General features: G+C 32.3%; 1 protein-coding gene and 1 long non-coding RNA gene across 8 annotated transcripts in view; one reads left to right on the forward strand and one right to left on the reverse strand.

Annotated features, from left to right (window-relative positions):
- LOC143231689 (anoctamin-9-like) overlaps positions 1 to 23,597 on the reverse strand; it is a 368,893-nt gene that overhangs the window by 20,326 nt on the left and 324,970 nt on the right. The window contains exon 1 of one of the 4 annotated variants that reach the window (XR_013017115.1): positions 756 to 890. The exons of 2 other annotated variants lie outside the window; for them this stretch is intronic. The gene's annotated coding sequence lies outside the window, so the exon portion shown is untranslated. Of the gene's footprint in view, positions 1 to 755; positions 891 to 23,597 lie in introns of those variants that run through there. One more of the 4 variants, XR_013017114.1, reaches the window with a different exon arrangement.
- The window catches only part of LOC143231704 (uncharacterized), a 390,747-nt gene continuing 373,425 nt past the window's right edge, over positions 6,276 to 23,597 (forward strand). Inside the window, exons 1-4 of one of the 4 annotated variants that reach the window (XR_013017123.1) lie at positions 6,276 to 6,366; positions 8,758 to 9,012; positions 12,200 to 12,282; positions 15,170 to 15,299. This is a non-coding gene — a long non-coding RNA (uncharacterized LOC143231704). The other 3 variants (XR_013017122.1, XR_013017124.1, XR_013017118.1) reach the window with 3 other exon arrangements.

Consider the following 23,597-nt stretch of genomic DNA (forward strand, 5'->3'; position numbering starts at 1 on the left):
AACATTTAAGACATAAGTGATTTCAGCTCCCTTGATATGTTACTTTAAAATTACATCTTCAGAAACGACTGTAAATGCTCAGAATTTATTTGCATTTTACTTTGCTAAATCCAAAAATGAGAAAATTGAAAGCTGTTCTCTTCTTAACATCCTTAGCAGCCTTTCAGTGCAATCACAAGATCAAATTAAAGAATTACTTCCAGTGGTGGATTTATAACATGTTATGTCACACAGCTGTTGAGCATCGTACTGTGTTTTATGGTCATGCAAATGAAACATACTTAACACATTCCACTAGACAAACAGGGAAATCCATGAATATAGAAATAAATAAATGTATTACAATTAAATACAGTAATAGTATAATAACTTCAGCTCTGATTAATAATATCAGTGATGAGATGTTTTGTTTGGGAGGTACAAACGATAACAAGCCGTTAATGTTGATACTTTCTAATCACATCATAAATATACTTAACTTATGTAAATTAATTAATTTATTTAATATTATTTTTAGTTCAAACTTGCATACAGTTGATATAGTAAGACAATTTGAAGTAGAAAATACAAAGTTGATAAAGAATAATTACACAAATATTTGGTTATAATTAATATAGTACACGTTTTTAACATAATTCTAAATACTGGTAAAACTTCCACCACATTTTTGTCATAATAAGCTAACACATTTTTACAAAACAATGAACAAATACTCCTTGTAAACTATATAACAAGCTGTCACTAAATTATCTTACCTCCTTCATTGGCATTTTCATCTTTATTATTTCAGCATGTCGGGTTAAAACTTCCCATGAATTTTCACAAAGTTTACACCAACTGTGCACTATTGAAACATAAAAAATAAGATGTAACCTTACTGAGGTTTTCTTATTATCTATTCTTAATACAAATGGTATTGCAAGCAAATATATAAATAAATATATGATTTAAAACATATTTCACATAATTCAAAAAGTTTGAAAATTTTAAGATAATGGTCCAAAAATGTGTTTCTCAGTAATGTAATTAACTTTTTTATATTTTAACACTCTTACCAACAAGCTCAGTCAAATCAACTTACCATTATGTTCTTTCCATAATGAGTGCAAATTGTAACAGGAAACTATGATTTTATCATAAGTAGCTTAATTATTGTAATAATATAATTTCTACTAAAATATTTTTTGTTTTATTGCTCTTTGAACTGTGCCTAACTAATAATCCCACCACAAAAGTTGAAAATCCCACGACAAAGTGTATCATATATTACATGATCAAATAATGCAACTCATGAACTGCTCATGAACGTGAGAAAATGTTCCAAACACAGCTGAGAGAACTTAGAAATGTAGTAAAAATTTCAGTAATGATGACACGACATCAGGTCAACCATCACAGAATATTAAGTTGTTTTTAGTAATGATGATACGACACCAAGTGAACCATCACAGTATATTAAGTTGTTCTTAGTAATGATGATACGACACCAGGTGAACCATCACAGTATATTAAGTTGTTGTTAGTAATGATGATACGACACCAAGTGAACCATCACAGTATATTAAGTTGTTGTTAGAAATGATGATACGACACGAGATGAACCAACACAGTGTATTAAGTTGTTGTTAGTATTGATGATACGAAACAGGTGAAACATCACAGCATATTAAGTTGTTGTTAGTAATGATGATACGACACCAGGTGAACCATCATTGTATATTAAGTTGTTGTTAGTAATGATGATATGGCACCAGGTGAACCACCACAGTGTATTAAGTTGTTGTTAGTAATGATGATACGACACCAAATGAATGCTCATGAACCAATTCTAGAAAGAATTGTTAGTGGCAACGAGAAGTTATTTTTTTATTAGCATACTCAACGTAAGAGACAGTTGTTGAATCTTTGTTTCACACCTGTACCTTGTGTTCGGTGGGATCTGGGAAGTGCAGTTTATCACAAAATTTTGGATCCAAATCACAGCTGAAAGATATTGTCATCAGTTGGAGTGATAACACCAAGCACTGATAAGGAAAAGAACTGCATTAATCAATATAGAAGACTAATGTTTTTTCACGACTTTAGCTTGTGTTTTGAATCCTACACACTTCATAAATGACCCAAGAAAAACTTCAGGCCTTAAAATGGGAAGTTGTGCCTCATCGATCCTATTCACTAGATACTGCTCCATCTGATTATTTTAAGATCCTCACGGCATTACTAAGATGAAGAAAGGTTTGTAAAAACGAGGAAAAAACTGACTTAAGATTGTTTTTTGAATCCAAATTCAAGGAATTTTGTTCACGTGGAATCCATAACTTACTTAAAATATGGAATAATGACATATAAAATGAAGTCAAATACAGTGGTATCTCGGTTCTTGAATGACTCCCTTCCTGAACTATTCGGTTTTCGAACATATTGTTTGAGAAAAAAATGTCTCGGTTGTCGAGCATAAACTCTGTTCCCGAACAAAGCTGTTGTGGCCTAAGCCCCTGAAATAACCCGACTGATGAGCTGAACGACCCTTCGACCATTTTCGGGCCATGCCACGTTTGCCCAAAACATTTTACCTACACCTGTCGCTCAGTCCAAACCCCCACTAAAATCTGCTGTGAGCGTTTTTGTTTTTCTTTTTCTGTTTTTTTTAAATATTCTGATTAAGAACGATAATCTAATGCTGCGGTTGCATCCTTAAAAGCCACATTAAACTACTAATCAAGGATGTCAACGACAAATAACAATATATCTCAACCTGATAAAAATGCATAGAAATGGAACCAAACGTCGTTCAAAGTATTATTCTCAAGGAAGGTAAACCATTTCCGTAAATTTCTACTTGCTACTATTATCTCGACGTAATTCGTGAAAAGAATGTGAATTTTCATGTCATTAATATTTTAAGTGATTCTGAATACTAATATTTTCTTCTTATAATCCATAGATGTTTCGGTGAAGTCCATATTGGCTTTTTAAAGTAATATATCCAACAACTTTTTTCTGAATCATCACTTCAATGGTTATACGATCCAAAGCACACAAGACACAAGAATTAAGATATATATATATATATGTAAGTGTTAAAATTACACCCACTAATTGTTACTTCAATTTTCTTAGCATTTAACACTAGAGAATGAGTCATTTTATCCTACATTTCTGGTGTAACAGATAAAAATAGGAAATATTAAATAAATTGAAATATATAGGTCTCATCTGTTGTGAATAATATACATAAAAAGCTTGGTAATTTGACGTTTAAAGGACACCACATGAGATCTCACAGTAAACTTTCCACTAAAGCACACTGTTTGCTCATCAGAGGTAATTTATCTTTACTTGTGTGTGTTTTCTTATAGCAACGCCACATGGGGCTATCTGCTGAGCCCACCGAGGGGAATCGAACTCCTGATTTTAGCGTTGTTAACTTTACTTATTTTGACAAATATTCTAGATTACGATAAATTTTTCTCAAAGTCATTTCTGAATGGTCAGTCAGTGATGAGAGGGTAAGAAAAGTTGTAAGTTTTCAAATGTTCAAATACAGTTTCCCTTTACCCGTCATTTGTGAAATATAATCATTAAAACGAAATATAAACCATACTAAAATACACGCTAGTTCACCCCAAATCGTGTTATTCCAACTTTAAATGAAGTAAGTAAGCCTTATGTTTGTGTCACGATTTTCTTTGAAGATCCTTCTTACGAATATCTTCCTTGATGATCCTGGTATCAGAGACTATTAAGGTTCAGATATATTCACATCTAATTTAGAGCTGCTGACCAAAAGGAATGAAATCCGTCTTCACCTATCTACTCACCTATCAAATAAAAGGATTGATTCCACTCTAAAATTACCCCATAGCTGAAGATACAAATCGTGTTCAGCGACATATCGTATCTCAAAACTTCGATTTTATAATATGTACAAAATATACATTTAAAAAAAAAAAAGAATGAATTAATATAAATCGCTTGTGTAAGATATCGTAATGTAGGTTCTTCAGCTTGTTTATTGCTCTTTGAATATTTGTTTATACATAACACTTTCAGGAAAGAACTTTCGAAAAATCTTTTATTCGGAAATTTAACAGTAATTTCCAACTGAGACAGCAGTAAGTCTATAGATTTACAACACTAAAATAAGGTGCTCGATTCCTCTCGATGGACACAGGAGATAGCCGATGTGGCTTTGCTATAAGAAAAACACACACGCGTGTGTCTTTTCAAAATAATTTTTATTTGAGCTACAAACACAAAAAAGACTTTACATCTATAAAGAATGAGGAATAGCAGAATTACGAAACTGTTTTTTATTTAAATTACATAAATTTTTCATTATTTTATTTCTTCTTTAAACGTTTATTCAATTAGTAATTTTAACATCAATATCAATTTTAACGTAGAGCTATGAACTTCAAGGAAGCAATCATGGAGATTGTACTGTTCTCAAAAGACATCAGCAAAAACTATTAATTCTAATAATAATAATACACGTAAATTTGAAACTGGTAATTATTAAGTTTAATTTAAATTAAAATTAAAAAAAAACTTCTTATGTTTTCCAAAATTTCAATCTCTTAAAAATACGGTGAACTGAATTTCTAATTTTAGTCGTTTTTGGCTTTGGTTGTTTTTCCCAAATGATGCGTTGTCTGTAAAGTAACAATTGGGTTGTGAGATTTTCAGTTGATCTATTGCGCCACTCAGAAGAACACGTGATAGTGTATCCTAGTTTTGACACAGACTGAAACAGAATGCAATTATATAATGCCTTTACAAACTTGTAATACTTTTTAAAATACATGGACACCTTCCATCCAAGATTTATAAATTGTTTGTCAGCCTTTGCTTTCACTTTTGGTAAAGTTTCCATCAAATTTTTCTTTGAGCCGTGAATCGTCATTAAATATCCACGATCAGTAAATTCCGTTTGAAAGACTAACGTGTCATCAATGCAGCTGATGAAATCATCCTCACGATCTTTTTGAAATTGATGAAGAGTGAGGTTTTGTGAAACAAGAACTTCTGCTAGTTCAGTTTCATAGTATTTAATTCCTTGCAGGAATGTGTTAATATTCCCATCGTCTCCAGGAACAATGAAATGTTTTGTCTTTATATAATGAATAAAGAAATAGAACATGGTCCCACCTCCTTGAAGCTGATATTTCTTATCTTCAGGAAGATACCAATGTTGTTGACGTACTGGAGTGGTAAGGGAACTGTCTACTTCACACTTGGAGAGCTTTTCAACTGGAATCCTGTGTCTGATTCCATTGATACTCAAACGTATTGTTTTTATTCCTTCAGGAAACATGGCAAAATATCAAGCTATAGCAACTTATTTCACTTGAGATTCTTATTTCCCAGATTCCTATTATTTTATTTGCTAACGTTCACTGACTTGTCATGTAGTTACCATATTTCGTAAATGTGTTCGTCTTTCCGTATCTAAGCATTACTTTTTAATTATTGTTACGTCATGCATTGTTTTATCAATAAACGACAACAGCCAATAATACTTAAACATTTACAAATATTATTGTCGAGTGAAATAATAACTATCATTGAATAAATTTTCCTTCCATGTTTCCTCATTTCTTGACCAATCAACACAAAACAAGACACTAAGGGAAGGCAAGCGCAAATAGTACTCACGTAGATTTGCACGAAATTAAGAAATTAAATAAACAAACTGTAGCCTATCATTTCAAACGGCCCGGCTAAAGCGTTCGACTCGTAATTCGAGAGTCGCGGGTTTGAATCCTCGTCACACCAAACATGCTCGTCCTATCAGCCGTGGGGCGTTATAACGTCCCAACCAATCCCACTATTCGTTGGTAAAAGAGTAACCAAAGATTTGGCGGTGGGTGGTGATGACTAGCTGACTTCCTTCTGGTGTTACACTGTTAAATTAGGGACGGCTAGCGCAAATACCGTTAGTGTAGCTTTGCGCGAAATTCAGAAACAAAACAAAGTATCAAAAATAACAAATCATTTCACATATACTGGCGGCTATGCATAGGAACTTATTTGATTAGCTTTGCATGAAAAATTCTGAAACAAACCAAACTTTGAAAGTAACTTTGTCAGAAAAAAATGTGCAATTTTATGTGTATGTACGTGTACTTATCACAGTTTGAAAATGATAAAAAATTTATTTAATCTTTTATTAATTGTTTTTCAAATCAGTTAAGTTTTTAAATAGGTTTATTAAAAAAACACATTTATTTATTTTGTTTATACTTCTTTAAAATGTAATGTATGTAGAGTCGTCAGAAACGCTACTTGACTGTGATTGGCGAAACCAATTCAAAGGTGAAAGTTGTGAATATATGACGGCGTGCTTGAGTTAGGATATAATTTGTGAGTATCGTCATTGAAGTTTGTAGTTAGCGTTAATAATTTGATTCCTGTTAATTAAATTTTTTATGTATCACCACAATAATATATTATTAATCTGCGCTTACAAGACCATCTTCATCAAGCGGACATATTTGATACCTAAACTTTGAATAAAAAATAGATTATGACACTGAATGAAATTGGATGCCTAATTCGATTTCGAGCCAAATTTAGCTATCTGGAAACTGAAGTGACAAACCAACTTGTTATGTATATGTAGGCCTCTTGTATCCAGACTTAGATTTAATCATGATTTTAAGTACATATTTTAAGGGATTTGTAATAAAGCGCGAAGGAAGTTGTAACAATGTGATAAAACGAAGTAAGAATGTCGTCGGTATTTGGGTAATATAAATTCATACCCTGGAGGGTCAGGATCTCTACAACCTCTTCCTCCTGCCTGTACTAATATTTTTGGCTGTGAACTAAATTTTTATTTGGTCCTTTTCAGAACAATGTCCATGTAGTTTGGCTCGTATACAGTTTTATTCTATTAGCAGAATGTCAAGTTTGCTGGTGGCATTTTTTTTATCAGATAAATAAGTAAACTAAGAATAATTTTTTTGTTATTATTATTTTAACTTTATATATATATATTTATATATATATTTTATTTATTATTTTTATTATTATTATTATTATTATTTATTTTTATATTTGAAATACAAATTAACTGGGGAGAGATGTTTAGAACTAGCTTCATTATGTATGAGGTACCGGTGTAGTTCGCACATTAATTCGTTTTCATCCAATTCTTATTAAAGTACATTATTGTAATATGTAGGAGTTTATCTGGTATGGTTGGTATGTTCGAGTATTTGTGAATGAATTGAGATGATATTGTTCTTGGAACTCTGTATGCTGTTGTGAGGAGTGTGTTTTGGATTGTTTGTAGTTTAATTTTAATTATTTTATTGCTTACAGTTATCCATGCTGGAGCTGCATAGTCTATTACGGGTCTGATATATGTTTTATAGATTTTTAGTATGTTATCTGTAGATGCTCCACTGTTTTTACCAGTTAGACTCCTAGTATAATTAGTTCTTCGCCAAATTTTGTTTTTAATTTCGTTGACATGATTGATCCAAGTTAGTTTTGAATCATAGGTCAGACGTAAAAATTTTGCTGTTGGGGCAGTCTGGAGTAAAGTGCCGTTCATATATAGTTCTGGCTGTTGTTTTTTTGTGTTTGGTCGATTTCGTAAAGACTACGAGTTGTGTTTTTTGCTGTGTTTATTTTGATTCTATATTTTTGACAGTATTCACTTATTCTATTTAGTTGTGGTTGTATGTTCGTGGCTGCTATCGTGGGTGTTGCGGCACTTTTCCAGACTGCCACATCATCTGTGAACTGTGAAGAGAATCCATGATTTGGATCCCTCATTGGCGTATTGTTTACATACATGATGAAGAGTATAGGGCTAACCACCCCTCCCTGAGGGACACCAGTTTGTGGAGTAAAGTATTTGGAACAAGTTCCTTCAACATTTACTCTACATTTTCTGTTTTCCAAAAAGTTAGATAACCAGCGAATAATTCCTCGCGGTAGTTCCATTTCATTCATTCGGAACCTTTGACCATCGTGCCAAACTGTGTCAAATGCTTTCTCGATATCGAGGAAGCAAGCGACTGTACATTCTTTTTTGTTGAAGCTATCTATTATGGTTTCTGTTAATCTGATTAGGTGGTCTGTCATTTGTCTTAATTTTCTGAATCCATTTTGTTCTTTTGGCAATTTTGATGTTATCTCCAAGAATGTGGAGAGTCTATTACTGATTATTCTTTCAAGAATTTTGCCTACACAGCTGGTCAGGCTGATTGGTCGGTAGCTATTAGGTTTATTCGCTGGCTTTCCTTCCTTATGGAACATTAATATATTTGCAAGCTTCCAAGAAACTGGGATGTATCCTGAGTATAGAGAAATGGTTAAAAAGTGAATTTAGGTGGTCAAACAATTTCGGAGTGCCCTTTTGTAGGAGGATAGCTTGTATTTCATCTTCACCTGGTGCTTTGTTTTTTGTGTTTTTTATTGCTTCTAGTAGTTCCTGAAGGGATATTTCATGTGTTAGTAATGTGCTTGCATAATCTGTATTGGAGCTTGTATTTGTATCAGTTATGTTTGCTGGAAAAATTGGTTTAAATTGATGTTTATTGTTTACTATGTAATTTATGACTTTATTGTAAAAATACGTATTCGTGTCTGGATCAGTGTGAGTTTTAAATGTATTTTGGAGTTGATCTCTGAAAGCTTCGGCTATTTCTTTGTTTGTGTGTGCTATAGTGTTATTATGTTCGAGTGGGGGAAAAACGAATTAATAACTTAGAGTTTGTTTGTTTTGAATTTCACGCTAAGCTACTCGAGGTCTATACGCTCATCGCCCCTACTCTAGCAGTGTGAGACAAGAGAGAAGGCAACTCGTCATCACCACTCTCCGCCAACTCTTGGGCCTCTCTTTTACCAACAAATAATGAGATTGATCGTAATCTTATAACTCCCCCACGGCTGAAAGGGCAAGCATGTTTGGTGCGACAGGGATTCGAAACCGCGACCCTCAGATTTCGAGTCAAACGCCTCAACCACCTGGCCATGCCAGGCCACGAAGTTAGAGTAAGACTTAAGAGAATTTAAATTAGTTTGGCTCAGAATATCAGTGGGAATGATACTATATTAACAATAATTTGAGTAAATGAATAACATATATTGCATACAATATTTACAGGGCCATTTTTCTAATGTTTTATTATTTTAATTTTGTTAGTTGCTTGAGGTCCAACAAATCGCTTAATATTTCATACTAAATATTTTTACTGACAGTATAATAATGTTTGATACTTAGAAGTTTTTACAATGTTAATAAAGTGTTTATTTTCTTACTTATTTATAATATTGTTTGTGAGGTTTATGCAATTTTTCAAGGCATTCTCTGTTGATGTTCATCATTTTAATGTTTTTGTGTCATTCTGCACGAAACTTAATTATTGTATTAGTTGGAAGAGTTCCAGAAGTGAATAAAAATTTAATTAAGTTGGAAGAAGAGTATGGTATAAAGTATACATCATTTGATTAGAATACCCATTATAATTTGTTTTAAGTTTATCAGTGTCTTATTTTGGGACATTTGATATTTATATGTATTAAAAGCTAGTTTGTATACTTCCAAGGGAACTGTATAGGCCTAAATGGAGAAACCTTGACAATTATACCTTTTTCTTACATTAATGATGCATTTGTAAAGGCAGAAATGGAATATCAGTAATCATAGAGATAACATGTGCATTATTTTGTTATAATTGAAAAGCAAATTAAGTTTAAAAAATGCTGCATTGACTGAAAATATCCCAGGGTACAAGCTACAGTGTGGGATCATAATATGTACCCTAGGGTTTTGAGGTGACTGAAGAAATAGTACCCACACTGCAACCTCCAATCACCAGTCTCATATAAGAAATAGAAGTTAGGACAGTGAGACGTAGGTGCTCAAACCCACATCTTCCTACGTGTGAAAACAATGTGGGACATGTTTTTACACATAAAAACTACACACATGATTTATAAAATACAATGCAACAACTGCCATGACTTCTATATTGGGGAAACAAACAGAAAAATGGAAACTATATTCAAAGAACACAAAAAACTATCTTCGCACGTTTTTCAAATACGACAAATGTCATAAACACGTTATCATAGGAGACTTCCAGATGCTAAGTAGGAAAAAAGATACAAAATCAAAGAAGCCCTACTTATACAATATACAATAGATATAGAATTAGAAATTAGGAGAGAGAGGTGTGGGTGCTCAAGTTTACAACTTTCTACATGTTTTTTGGGTTCTAACAAACAAGTATAATTAGTCAGAGGTTTAGGTTTGCCGTTTTAATGGAGTCCTTCCTTCTGATTTTACACATTTCACTATTTCACTTCAATAAAACGTATTTGTTTTCACTAATACATATTAACAATTGTGATAAAAATACTGACAGAAACAGGTTGTACATTCATGTTGCGTAACAAAAGTTATTAGTGTAAAATGTTTTATAAATTCAAAAAAAATGAAAATCAAACAATTTCAAGTATTTGGAAAGACTTGAGACCCACTAGAGTGATAGCTATGATGCTAAAATGATGCTTTTGAGAAAGTTTTTAAAAGGTTTAATGAATGAACATTTATTTGGAAAATGTTTTCACTGATAAGATCAACAGTAGAGTTGTTTTATGGAGGATTAGACACTTGTTCTGCAAATATTAAGGCTAATTTGTGACACCTTTACTATTTTTCTTATAAGAGCAAAGAAAATTAGCTTATTAAAATATGTTCTATGATTTCAAAATTTAAGAATGGGTTTTATGGTGAATCATACCATCTCAGTACATGCATCATAAGTATGGTCTTTCACTGTTTTATTTTATGTTTAAGAATTAAGATGATTTCTTAAACTTTCAGTAGCTATGGATAAACCTACGCTACATCATGCATGTATGAACAAATTGCATTATTAAGGTACTTGTCTCAGTTTGTGATGACAGTATTGTTTGTTTATTTAATATAACCTTCCTGTGTATACAAATAATTTGTGGTCTACACAGAAATGACTTGAAGTTTCCCTCTTCATATTATTGTAACATGTATTGTAGTACCACTTGCATGCTAAACAACTGAGAGAACTGTTTAGAACTAGAAAATTTAATTGGTTACCTTCAGGCAGTATTTACATTGATTAGTTTTGTGCAGTTTAATCAAGACTATGACTTAATCAGTTGTCACAATTATAATAAACTAATTGCAAATAGAGATAACAATTTTCTCTATTTTTGGTAATTTTATTTATCCAAGTAATAAAAAGTTACTTTGTTTGCTTCTGAGCACAAAACTGCATACCTGACAAATTAAATCATGAACTTCAGCAGAGCTGCTAACCATTATGATTTGAACGTAATCATTACGATTTTGGTGTATACATTACAACTATATGCTCATACAGACAAATATTACAACTTATTGGAACTCCCAAATTATTATATATTATTTTGGCCAATACAATAAAGTGATAAATTGTTCCCCAGGATTTGAAAGGGGTGAAAAGAAAATTTCTAGTAAAATACAAATAAATTTTGATAATAAATAAAAGACATAGTCCAAATGGCTACTTGCAATAATTATGTTTTTGCTTGAAATAATAAAGAAATATTTGACGTCTACCAATAGTTTAAGTGCAGTGCTTCTCCTACTGGGTACGTGGGGGAATCCATAGTGATGTCATCAGTGCTTGTCAGCCAATCAGAGCTCGTGTCGATGGGTATTTATCATTTTCTAAGTGGCAAAGAAACACCAATGCGATGGTTCACATGTTGGAAAAAAAGAGGCCTCGTTCACCAGATTGTCTTGTTTCTGGCAAATCTAAAAGGACTGAAACTGTGGAAGGGTTCTGTCTACAATCATTTGAAATAGTTGGCATCTCTGTATCAGATAGTATAAAACTTTTAATTATAAATATGATTTAATGTCTAGTTTATTAACATTCATGGATAATAAAGTTCATTGATCTTTTTAATGCCATTTAAGTTTTTTTAATATATACATTAAACATTTTTAATGTGGCCCCCCTTATGAAAATCACAGTATATGTAATTTGATTTGAAATTAGAAACTGGCTGTAAAATTAAACAACCTGAAACCAGGACTGGAAAGGCAAACTTCAGGTGAGTAATGCTGCTGTTTGAACTACCCATTAGTTATCCTGGCTATAATTTTGCTACACTTCTTTTAAAACTCTGGTTACTTTCCTTTTTGAAGATGGCCACAACGTCAAATAATTCGGAACAGGACTAAAAAGGCTAACCTCAGGTGGTTTTTGTACTTACCTCTTTGTCCTCCTGGTGAGTAATGATAATTACAGTTGTGCTACAGAAACTCCTTTACAACTTGAATCACTGTAGTATTTCTCTTAATGTTGTAGATTTGGTGTAAACTTTGGTTTTATGCTATTTATGTATTGTTTTTTAAACATTATTTTGTTTCACCTTGATTTCCTTTTATGAATTTTACTAAATTTTCTTTTAACTTTTTACTGGATGTTTGACATAGATAGCCTAACTGCTTTGTGCTATAAAACTCTAAATCAACCAACCAACCAATCTCTCAGAAACACTGACGAAACTCCCTTGCTACTTGTGATAGATTGTCCGTATCAACAAACATATTACCACTGTGAATATTTTCTTGTGTAATATTTTCTTTGTTACGGTACCTTCAAAAGTATACAAATGTCTAGATTTTCTCTTAGAAGAACCTTGCATCATGGAATCGTGTTTAGATGTTAGCTTCAAAACTGGTACTTACACTATGAGTATAAACAGCATTTTGCTACCAAGTGATTCTCTTGTGCTGCTACTAAGCTTATTAGTCTTGTCTTTTTTAAGTTGCTTGTTTCTTGTGTATCTGTTGCCATGAAACTTCCTGGTTTCTGATTTGTGAGGACCATGCTTCATGTCCAAATTAAAATATTCAGGAATTACAAGGGTAATAAACATTTTTGTTAGACTACATGAATAAGTAAAAGTATTTTCTTTGTTTAACAGATAGAGTTTAACATTTTTGATTGACTCATCAATAAAAGGTCATTGATACAGTCCATTGAAAGGAAGTAGTAATAAGAAAATCTGCATTTTGATAATGAGGAGGAATTACAGACAAACTTGGTAAAATTGTTAACAAAAGTGGATAAAAACAATTGTGGATCACACTGCCATGAAAATGGAATGTAAATAGGGCATTTAAATAGAAAATCTTTTAGCTTTCATACTTTTTAAGGGTTTACTGTGGTTCTCAGAGTTTTTGATAAGACATTGAAAATATAGGGGCTAAGGATTCAAAATATGCAAAACATTAATTGTGATATTTTTTGATATTGAAAGGGAACATGCTTCCACAAAATAAAGAACAGGGAATTCTGGGTGTGACTGATCTGATCATTTACTGATTCAGCTCCTAAGGTGCCTTTCAAGATGATAATTTCAGTTAGAGTTACTCTGGTAGAAATTATTTTTACAATACTCTTTCTGAACTGTAGTTGACTGGTGGAAAGTACCAAAATATTTAGAGTTGTATCACTTCACTTACATTTCGTAGTTAACCACAAAAGCAAATATTTGGCTGCTAAAAGGTACTTTTCTAAAACTCCTTTAAAATCTTCAAAACCTTTTATGACAGTAGCTTCATTTTAACTTTATTTATTTGTTATAAGTATACAAATCTGAATTTGTTTCTGTTGATATACATGTGTAAGTAATCACTCAATTATAAAATTTAAACACATTTTAAGGGTGTTTAGTGTGGATATAATTACTGGAACCTTCTTTGTCATAAAAACTTTTGTTCTTGAGAATGATTGCATGAGAGATTGAAATGTTGTACTTGTTTTTAAAATATTCCTTCTTACTATAAAAGGTGTAACTTCCAATAATTTTACAGCAGTGTTGGTATTATGAGTACTTATCACATTATCAAACAGTTATCCATTTTTATGCACTTGTTAAGAGCAGAATGACTTTATAACACCCCTATGTCAAAAGTTTGAATTAGTTATCTACGTTTTTGCACTTGTTAACAGACTTCTTAGAATTCTTACACCACTACCAGCAGCACAGTGTGTGAACTTTTAATGCTAGAAACTTGGTTCTGTGTTCTGATACACATGGTGGGTAAAGCAGAGGTAGCTGATTGTGTATATTTGTGCTTAATTACAGACACATAAATACTTAGAACTCAACAAAACATTTAGTTTCTGAACAGAATTTTAAAAAATTATACAACAGACATTATTGAAACACAAATTAACTTTTTATTTTCTTATTCATATTTGAATGTAGTGGACAGACATCTATATTCACAAATAATATTATCCTACTAGTAAAATGTGTAAAAATTTGAAATATTCAGAGTTGACTTTTCAAGTCATAGTGTTAAACTGATGACATTTGAATTCATGTTTGGAAAATTCCTTGTAAACAAATTTGTCAATATTTGTGTACAGTAAGAGATATGATATCAGCTTGGTGAATAAGTATGACTTGTATAGAGATTTCTAAAGCTAACTGTCATAGAAAATTGGCTCAGCTCAATGCAAACCTAACTGACAGCTGTCTGTTGTTTTCAAGTAATGTTATTATAAGGTTGATAATGTTGTTACATTTATTAAACAACAAAATAAAATCAAACTTCTTTAAAGCCTCTGTTTGTATGTAATTTTCCTTTAAGTATTGTATAATAAAAAATTAATACCAAACTTAAAATACTGAGTAACGATGTGTGCTTGTGAACAAATTTTGTGCTGTGTTTTTTTGTGTAAGTATTAAAATTGATTTGTGGGTTAAAGATAAAAAAGTAGTGATATTTTAGTGTCTTTATTTTTTCTTTCAGGTAAATAAAAAGTATTACATTTGTTCAGAAAGTGAGATATAAAAATAACACTTTCTATTTAATATATATTAATTAGAGCATAACCTACTATTTTGTAACTTTGATCTTCATCTACATATTCAGAGTAAATCAATGGATCATTGTAATATAATTTTTGGGCAACAAAATCTTTGAAAATGCAGAATAACTTTTTATAAACAAGTACTTGTGTTGAGCTGTACCTCATGTTTAAATGTTGTGTTTTTATCACCCAGATAAATCATGATTCTAGCCTATCTAAAAGTTTACATTAGATAATACACTCCTTTCTTACATGTGGTAAAACAGAATTTTGTATTATATCAGTGGTGTTGTGCCATGACTATCTGCACAAACAGAAACAAGCTGCAACAAGCTGGGCATTGTCTATGTGAATTGAACCATCTGTCAAGATTCTGTGATTTTGAATGTGTGAGGACACTCTTGTAAGTGGAAAGTAAGTTAATTTCTATAGTATTTAGTATCTGCTTAGATTCATGTAACTTTAAAAAGTTTAAACATTTCTAGTAATTTGTCATTCAGTTTGTTGAAAAATGTTTGGTACCATTCAGCAGTTTAATTTTACCTGCATTTATTTATTAGCATGTTAAGGTAATTAAAAAGCAACACTAACCAAAATGAATAGTGATATATATATATGTATATAAATGGACAAAAATTTCAATGTTAGTGACTAACTCTGACTTATTTATTGAGTCTTGGAATTTAAATTGTATTTATTAATAATTAAGTAAAGCAGGTGACTGTAATTTGCTTCAGTTTAAATTATCTAAGTTTTGAATAAGGCTTAACAGAAACTAAGAATGTGTTTCTACATATATTTTTGTTTCTGTTGATATGCATGTGTAAGTAACCACTCAATTATAAAAATTAAGCACATCTCAAGGGTGTTGAATGTTGATAAAGAACCTTCTTTACCATTACACCTCGGTGTGGATTCCCGTGCGTGGTGAGGGGACCTTGCAGGGAAGGTTCTGTTCTTTCAGTTTACCTCCTCTGGGATCTAAACATCCACCCACATGTTTGCTGTGCGTGAAAAATCGTGAACGGGAGGAGAGGATCCTGGTAGTTGATGGGTTCAACCCTAACACACCACATTGGCATTGAATTCCTGTAGTCAGGTGGCCTTGGATCAGTCAACTGGTCCACTCAGGCTAGGGTCAACCAAGTATCAGTGTTTCATGTTCTCAACAGGTGTTGTGGACATTATGTCTTATGCTGGGGTTTGGGTATAATGCTCATGAAACCGTGGCATTGTTGCAGTGTCCTTGTTTGATATTGTATTGTATCCCCATGGTGGTGGGGTCAGTGGGCACCAAAATTTCCCTCTCTTTATTGTGGATACTCCAATTAAAATCTGAATAAAATAGTAAAAAACAGTCGAAATGTAATTTAACTCGTCTTGAAGAATCTGAGCAGCAATCTTCACCATTCTTACCACCTGTTGTACCTCATTTTCTTATATTGTACTCACTTTCAAACAAACCTTTAGGGCAAATGTCCCCTTTTTTATTCAGAAGGGACTGGAGGGACTTGTTGGCTATCCAAAGTAAGTAAAGAAGCTTCTATCTGGTGATGTATTGGTGCAAACATCGACATCTCAACACAGTAAACTCCTCTTGCATTCAAAGGCAATTGGGCACATACCTATTGAGGTTACACCTCATGCAACTTCGAATTCATCATGAGGAGTTACTGTTGAGAGATGTTTGAAGAACATCCCCTAATCAGAAATTCTTACTGGTTTCTCCACCCAAGGCGTTTCTGCAGTGAAGTGTATATCCACTTGCAAAGACGGAATTATTGTGCCGACCAGTGTCTTCATTTTCGCATTTATGTCGCCACGTCCGCTTGCCATCGTCAAAGCAGATTATCTTGTCAGTCATTATCGAACGGTAACCAAACTATGATGTGAGAAGTGAAAGTAACAAGCACAACGGTTGTTGGACAGGAACCTGAGACATTCACCAATTTTTTATATTAATATAAAAAGGATAAAAATAAAGAAAATGAGATTTCAAAACGATAAAAAGACATATTCCACTTTCAATATTTTATAAGCAATATTTCAAAACCTTAAATAAACTATGCAATGAAGATTCATTTATTTGTTGTGCTCGATTATTTGTAAGTTACCTGAACGACTTCTTTTTATTCTTTCTAATACTTTTGTCTTACGGTCCTTTTTTGTTTGCTTCGGTTTTACGTGGGAAGAGTATTCGTTTCGTCTATACACTCTCGCCATACACGTACCGACTGAGTACATTTATTGATAAAGGCATGTAGTCGATACTTGTGAGTGGGAAAGAAAAACACAGAAATAATCTTTAGTTTTAATTTGTTTTCAATTGAAAGAAAATATTATTCTATCCTTCTTCAAGCCATTTGTTAAACATCACAACAAAGTTATACAAATTCCCGCAGTAAATATTCTTGCACGACAAGCTTCAATTGTGCGAACACATCATGTGCGTGCTTTCCACAATATCGAGATACTACGTAGGGTACAGAAGTTTAATAAGTTTTATAATAATAATTCTTCAACCATACTAATTCTTATAGAGTGAAGTGAATTTTGAACAATGAAGAAGCTCAAAGCTTATTCAATAAATATTAAATTGTGAAGATGAAACCAAATTGAAGTTATTGTTTCTAATTATTGAAGTTCTTCAAGAATTTAATACACGAGACGTGTAAACTTTGGTTTGAACTGAGAAATGATTTTCATGTTACGACAACATAAATATTAAAAGAGAGCCCATAGTGAAACCGAACTAGAGCTGTTTTAAAGGCCACTTTTAGCCGATAAAATTATCAAAAAATGCTCGATGTGAAATTGTTTTCCCTGTGTTTATTAAAGGGCTATCTTCGTTTATCATCCATTATTTTGAAGTAACAAGTGAATACGTGTTGTCACTTTTGCCATATCTGTGGCTACATTGATGGAAAAGTGACACTTGAAACGCTTCGATGGCTTAAAGGATGAGTATGTTCGTTCAAGAGATTTAAAATCTGATATTTAGAAATATTAGCAATCAAATCACGACGATCAAATCATATAATTCCTTAGAACTTTTTCGCATTACTATTTTTGTGCTCATTATTATATCTCTTGTAGAGAAAGTCTCATTTAATGATTACTTTTTCTTCACCTTCTCCATCCATGTCGTTTTTGTAAAAATCCATTGACTTTTACAAAGCAATGTTCTGGAAAGGACTTTTTCGTCGCTATGTTTGTTAAAATACAATATTTGAATGTCTAAGAATAACGTTAACCCTAACCTAACCTTTAAAGCGTATTTGTGTAAAGTTAAAATATGTATGAGGTTATGAACATTATTATTTCATCTAAAGATGATAATAAATTGTGAAGCAAGAGTTATTTATCGAATAATATGTTTTGTTATTCTAATTGCGAGCATTATATCGCCTTACGTCGTACCCTGACTGATAGACTTCGATATTAATTAACAGAACTGAACGTATGAAAGCCTTAGGAATTAACTGTGTACCTCATACCAAACCCACACTGGGCTATTTGAAGTGCGCACCGTTGAGAATCAAACCCTACCTTTTAGCATTGTAAGTCCGTAAATCTGACTCTGTCTCTCAAAGAGATAGTGGGTGAAAAAACGTTTATTTTGTGTTTCAACTACATTTATAGTGTACTGTATGTTATATACATGTTGAAAACTATTTTTAAAGTATCAGTAAACCCAGCATGGCGATATGGGTTAATGCGTTCGATTCGTAATCTGTGGGTCGCGGATTCGAATCCCCGTCGCACTAAACATGCTCGCCTTTTCAGCCATGGGGGCGTTATTATGTGACGGTCAATCCCATTATTTGTTAATTAAATAGTAGCCCAATAGTTGGCAGTGGATGGTGATGACGAGCTGCCTTTCCTCTAGTATTACACTACAAAATTAGTGATGTTTAGCGCAGATTGCCCTCGAGTAGCTTTGCGCGAAATTAGAAAGTAAATGTCAGAATGGTATGGACCTGAACAAAAAGAGTTTTGTCTTGGGAGAACTTTTCATCAACAATAAAACAGGATTACGAAAGTTTAATAGCTTTTTTAGAAGATCAAACTCTAATTGAACCAGGCAAAATTTTGTATGAGAAATTGGCCTAGAATTTTTCCCGTTTAAAGCTTCTATTAAAGCAACTCATTTTCTATATGATGAACTAACGATATTATAGTTAAAAGACAAAGAACAGAATCTGTTAACTGCAGTATTTGTGATTACGGTGTGAAGAAATTACTAATTTTCTTGTTTGTTAGTTTGTTTAACAAATGAATTTGTCCCCACTAGTACAGCGGTAAGTCTACGGATTTACAACGCTAAAATCAACGATTCGATTCCACTTGGTTGGCTCAGAAGATGACCCGATGTGGCTTTTCTATAAGAAAACACACACACAAACAAACAGATTTAAACTCTAAACTAATGTGTTTTGTTTTTAAGAAAACTCTTGGATTTTAAGGTAATTTCATCAAACTCTGTTCTTTTGTTAAAACGATAACTTAAAAACTTTGCTGCCATAATTGGTAGAGTTCGAACCCAAATAAGAATGTCCTAATGTCCTTTATCAATAGGACATGATTTATATTTGTCTTGTTGAAGACGTTTTTTTTTTTGTTTTTGTTTGTAGTTATGAACAAAGTTATACAAAGGGTGGCACGGCATGGCCATGCGATTAGGACGTTCGATTTAGGGTCGTGGGTTCAAATCCCTGTTACGTCAAACATGTTAGCCCTTTTAGTTGTAAGTCGTTATAATGTGACGGGGAATTCCACTATTCGTTGGTTAAATAGTAAATCAAGAGCTTGTGGTGGGTTGTGATGCCTAGCTGCCTTCCCTCTAGCTTTACACTGCTAAATTAGGGAATGATAGCGCAGATAGCCCTTGTGTAGCTTTGCGCAAAATTAAAAAAAAAAAAAAACTCTTTGTATTATCCCCGTCTCGGATATCTCAAGCCATTTTTAAGCGTTGTAAGTCTTCAGACATACCGTTATGCCACTGAGGACATCGTTTGAAATATTATTCCCCAGTAAATAAACTAAAGAAAGGGTAACATGTTGTTTGATAAATAATAAAGACATCGCTATATTTTGGGTTTAGTATAAAAATGCTAGCTTTCTGTGGTTTTCAAAATGTTTTATTCGTTTTGAAAATGGCTCTTGACAAGGGCCCTTTCAAGTGCAGCGGTAAGCCTACGGATTTACAACGCTATAATCAGGGGTTCCATTATCCTCGGTGGGCTTAGTAGATAGCCCGATGTGGCTATGCTATAAGGAAACACACAACACACACTTTTAAGTTTAAAAAAAAATAAAATAATAATCATATATATCAGAATATAAAATTACTTCTTACTTATAATAAAAATATTGCTCCAATCTTAATAGAATGTTTCTTCACTTTGTGAATAAGTTATACATTTAAAAATGAAACTATAAAAGATGTCAGTAATGGGGCCGCTATAAAATTACTATATACTTATTTCCATGTGATTAGATATTTCGATAGCAAACCAGACTCGTGATGCATGCAAAATATGGAACTGTTATTTACGTTTATTCTTTGATTGTATCTTTAAAAAGGCGTAGCTGTTTTGCACGCAACTGCCCAGCTATCATGATCCAGTCCTATGTATATTATATTTATTTTGAAAGGAAGGTATATAGACATAGTTTTAAGAATTACAGGCTTTCCTTTCCTTATTTTACATGTTGTTGATTGGTTCGCAGGTTTTAGCTGATAATCATTAAGTCTGGTATCACAAGACTCTGAGTGAATCTGGTTCTCCCACGGCGTACATGAGTTTAACAGATTTATCAATCACTAGTGTCCCGATAAGATATTTATGTTATCAGATAGATTACAGTATAATATCTTTATTTTTAAAACTCGTGCTACTTGTTTATTTTTATTCTTCCTATTAATTTGCTTGGCGTTTGTTTCGTTACTAAACAAGCATCGTTGTTCTTATGCAAGTATTTATTTGTTCGTTTTTTTTTTTATTTCGCGCGAAGCTATAAGGGGGCTATCTGCCCCTAATTTAGAAGTGTAAGGCTAGAGGAAAGGCAGCTAGTCATCACTACCCACCACCAACTCTTGGGCTACTCTTTTATCAGAGAATAATGGGGTTGAGCGTCACCTCATAACGCCCTCGCGGCTGAAAGAGCGAGCAAATCTGGTGTGACGGGAATTCGAACCCGCGACCTTCTGATTACGAGTCGAGTGCCTTAACTACCTGACCATATGGAATTAACTCGTGTATTCAAGGTATATTTCATGTTATTTGTAAGTTAGGTTGATTTACAAAAGCTAAAGTATCTAAATAAATTGTATAAATATTGAATAATATAACACAAGTATTGCAATTGGTTTATTATTTAGTTTTCTCTACAAAGTTTGTGATTCATTCAGTCTATCTCAAGCCAGCAACTGATAGCGGTGTTTAGAAACAAAATAAGAAGGATCCAAGTCTGTATTGATGACAACGATGGTCACTTTCAACGTTGTTTATAATTGTCATTCATATTTACCTCCTGTATTCTATATTGAAACATGTCTGTTAATAAATACATAAGTGCACAGTGATTTTCCGAACACCCTATATAAACCCTGAAAAACAAACAAATACGGGTACAGAGTTGCTTCTCAAACTCTTCCATTTATTTTTAAAGTTTACCAGATTTTTTACTACACTTGAATAAGGAATATGTATGTATGAATGCAATCAATAAATATGTATTTGTTCTCTTGAATAAGCTATGGCAAATAAATACATAAAGTGGGAGGGTATTTGAAACCGGTGTAAACCAATTATTAACAAAACTATGTTATAATGGTTACATTTATAAAAAATTAGAGAAAATCAACATAAAGAGAAGTTATGTTCTTTTCAATACGCGTAAAAGCAGCTGAGAAGAAAATACGTTTAAAAGTAAAAGTGAATTTTAACGAGAAGAATTAACAATGGTTATACGTATCATTATAAAAATAAAATAACATAAAACCTTTCTGTGAATTGTGTGTTCGATACTTCTTACGTTTAGAAAGGATAGATTGGTGGTCGCAATTAAAACGGTAACCAGATTGTAATTATATCAATGGGTTAAAAGAATCCTCTCAAATACTTTGTTTAAATTCTTAGGTAGAACATTGAACACGGAATTAAAGATTCTAAGCTTTCATAAAAATTAACAGTATTAGAAGTCAAGTACATATTAAAATAGGGAACACGATAAAGTTAATGTGCATTAGGTGTTGAAATAAATGCACGAAAATGACAGAAATATTGAACTATTTTTCTTTCCATAAAAAATTTAATTTCATGCACTCTTCAGCATATACTCAAATGAAAATAATCAGGAATTACAAGTTTTTAAAGAAAAAACAAAATCTGTTATTTTAGTCAGAACAATGTAGTTTGTCTTCGAATAACTGATTTCAGTATTAAACCGTTAAAAACTTGAATAAATCGAATTTAAATCTGTGGCTTGAAAAAAAAAAAAACACATTAAAACAGTAATAATAGAGATAGCCATAAAAGAGTGACAAAAGAACTGATTATAAATAAACATATAAGACAGATTATAATAGTTTTAAAAAATAAACGTTTTAATGCCCTAAGATACTCTAACATATAAAATCTTAACTTTAGTAGTACATCGTACAACACCGCGGTTTACAGGGACAGTGAGCATTTGAACCCGTAACAAAGTATTCAAATAAGTTACCAGCTATGTATAAATAACAGTGAAACATCATCCAGCCATACTATATACAGCATCACGTATGTTGAGTGTCTACATCGCTTCCGCAATGTGTAACCTTTTATACAAAAATTAGAAACTTTATCCCCATTAATTACATTTGTTTCAACTGGAAAAACATGAGTTTTCGGCATAATTTGTTGACGTGAATTTTTTTTTAATTTTTGTGCTCATGTGTATGTGTTAAAAATTTTCAACTGTGGTTCCTAAATAATCAGTATTTTTAAATTCTTCTTTGAAATGACAAGAGATTTTGTAAGGAATCAGTGTTGTTAATGTTTTCTATAGAACAACAAAGGTTTCCTAAAGAATCAGTATTGTTAACTTTTTCTGTGAAATTACAAAAAGATTTTACAAGGAATTAATATTGTTAAGTTTTTCTATAAAACAAAAAAATGTTTTCTCGGAATCAGAATTGTTAACGTTTCTCATGGAATAACGAAATAGGTTTCCTAAAAATCAGTGTTGCTAATGTTTTCTAAAGAACAACAAAGAGGCTTCCTAGGGAATCAGTATTGTTAACTTTTTCTACAGAATGACAAACGATTTACCTAAGGAATCGGTATCTTAAGTTTTTCTATGGAACAACAAAAATATTTCCTAAGAAATCACTATTGTTAGCTTTTCTATGAGACAAAAATCTTTATCAGGGAATCGGTATTGTTAACTTTTCTATGAGACAAAAATCTTTATCAGGGAATCGGTATTGTTAACTTTTTCTATGGAACAACAAATTGGTTTCCTAAGGAATTGGTATTGTTAACTATGGAATGACAAAGTGTTTTCTGAGAAATCGGTATTGTTAACCTTTTTTATGGAACATCAATAAAGATTTTCCACGGGATCAGTGTTGTTAACTTTCTATGGAACAACAAAGAGGTTTCCTTAGGAACTAGTATTGTTAACTTTCTCTTTGAAATGAAAATGATTCCTAAGAAATCAAAC

This window comes from Tachypleus tridentatus, chromosome 1 (assembly GCF_004210375.1).
Source record: "Tachypleus tridentatus isolate NWPU-2018 chromosome 1, ASM421037v1, whole genome shotgun sequence".
Classification (NCBI taxonomy): domain Eukaryota; kingdom Metazoa; phylum Arthropoda; class Merostomata; order Xiphosura; family Limulidae; genus Tachypleus; species Tachypleus tridentatus.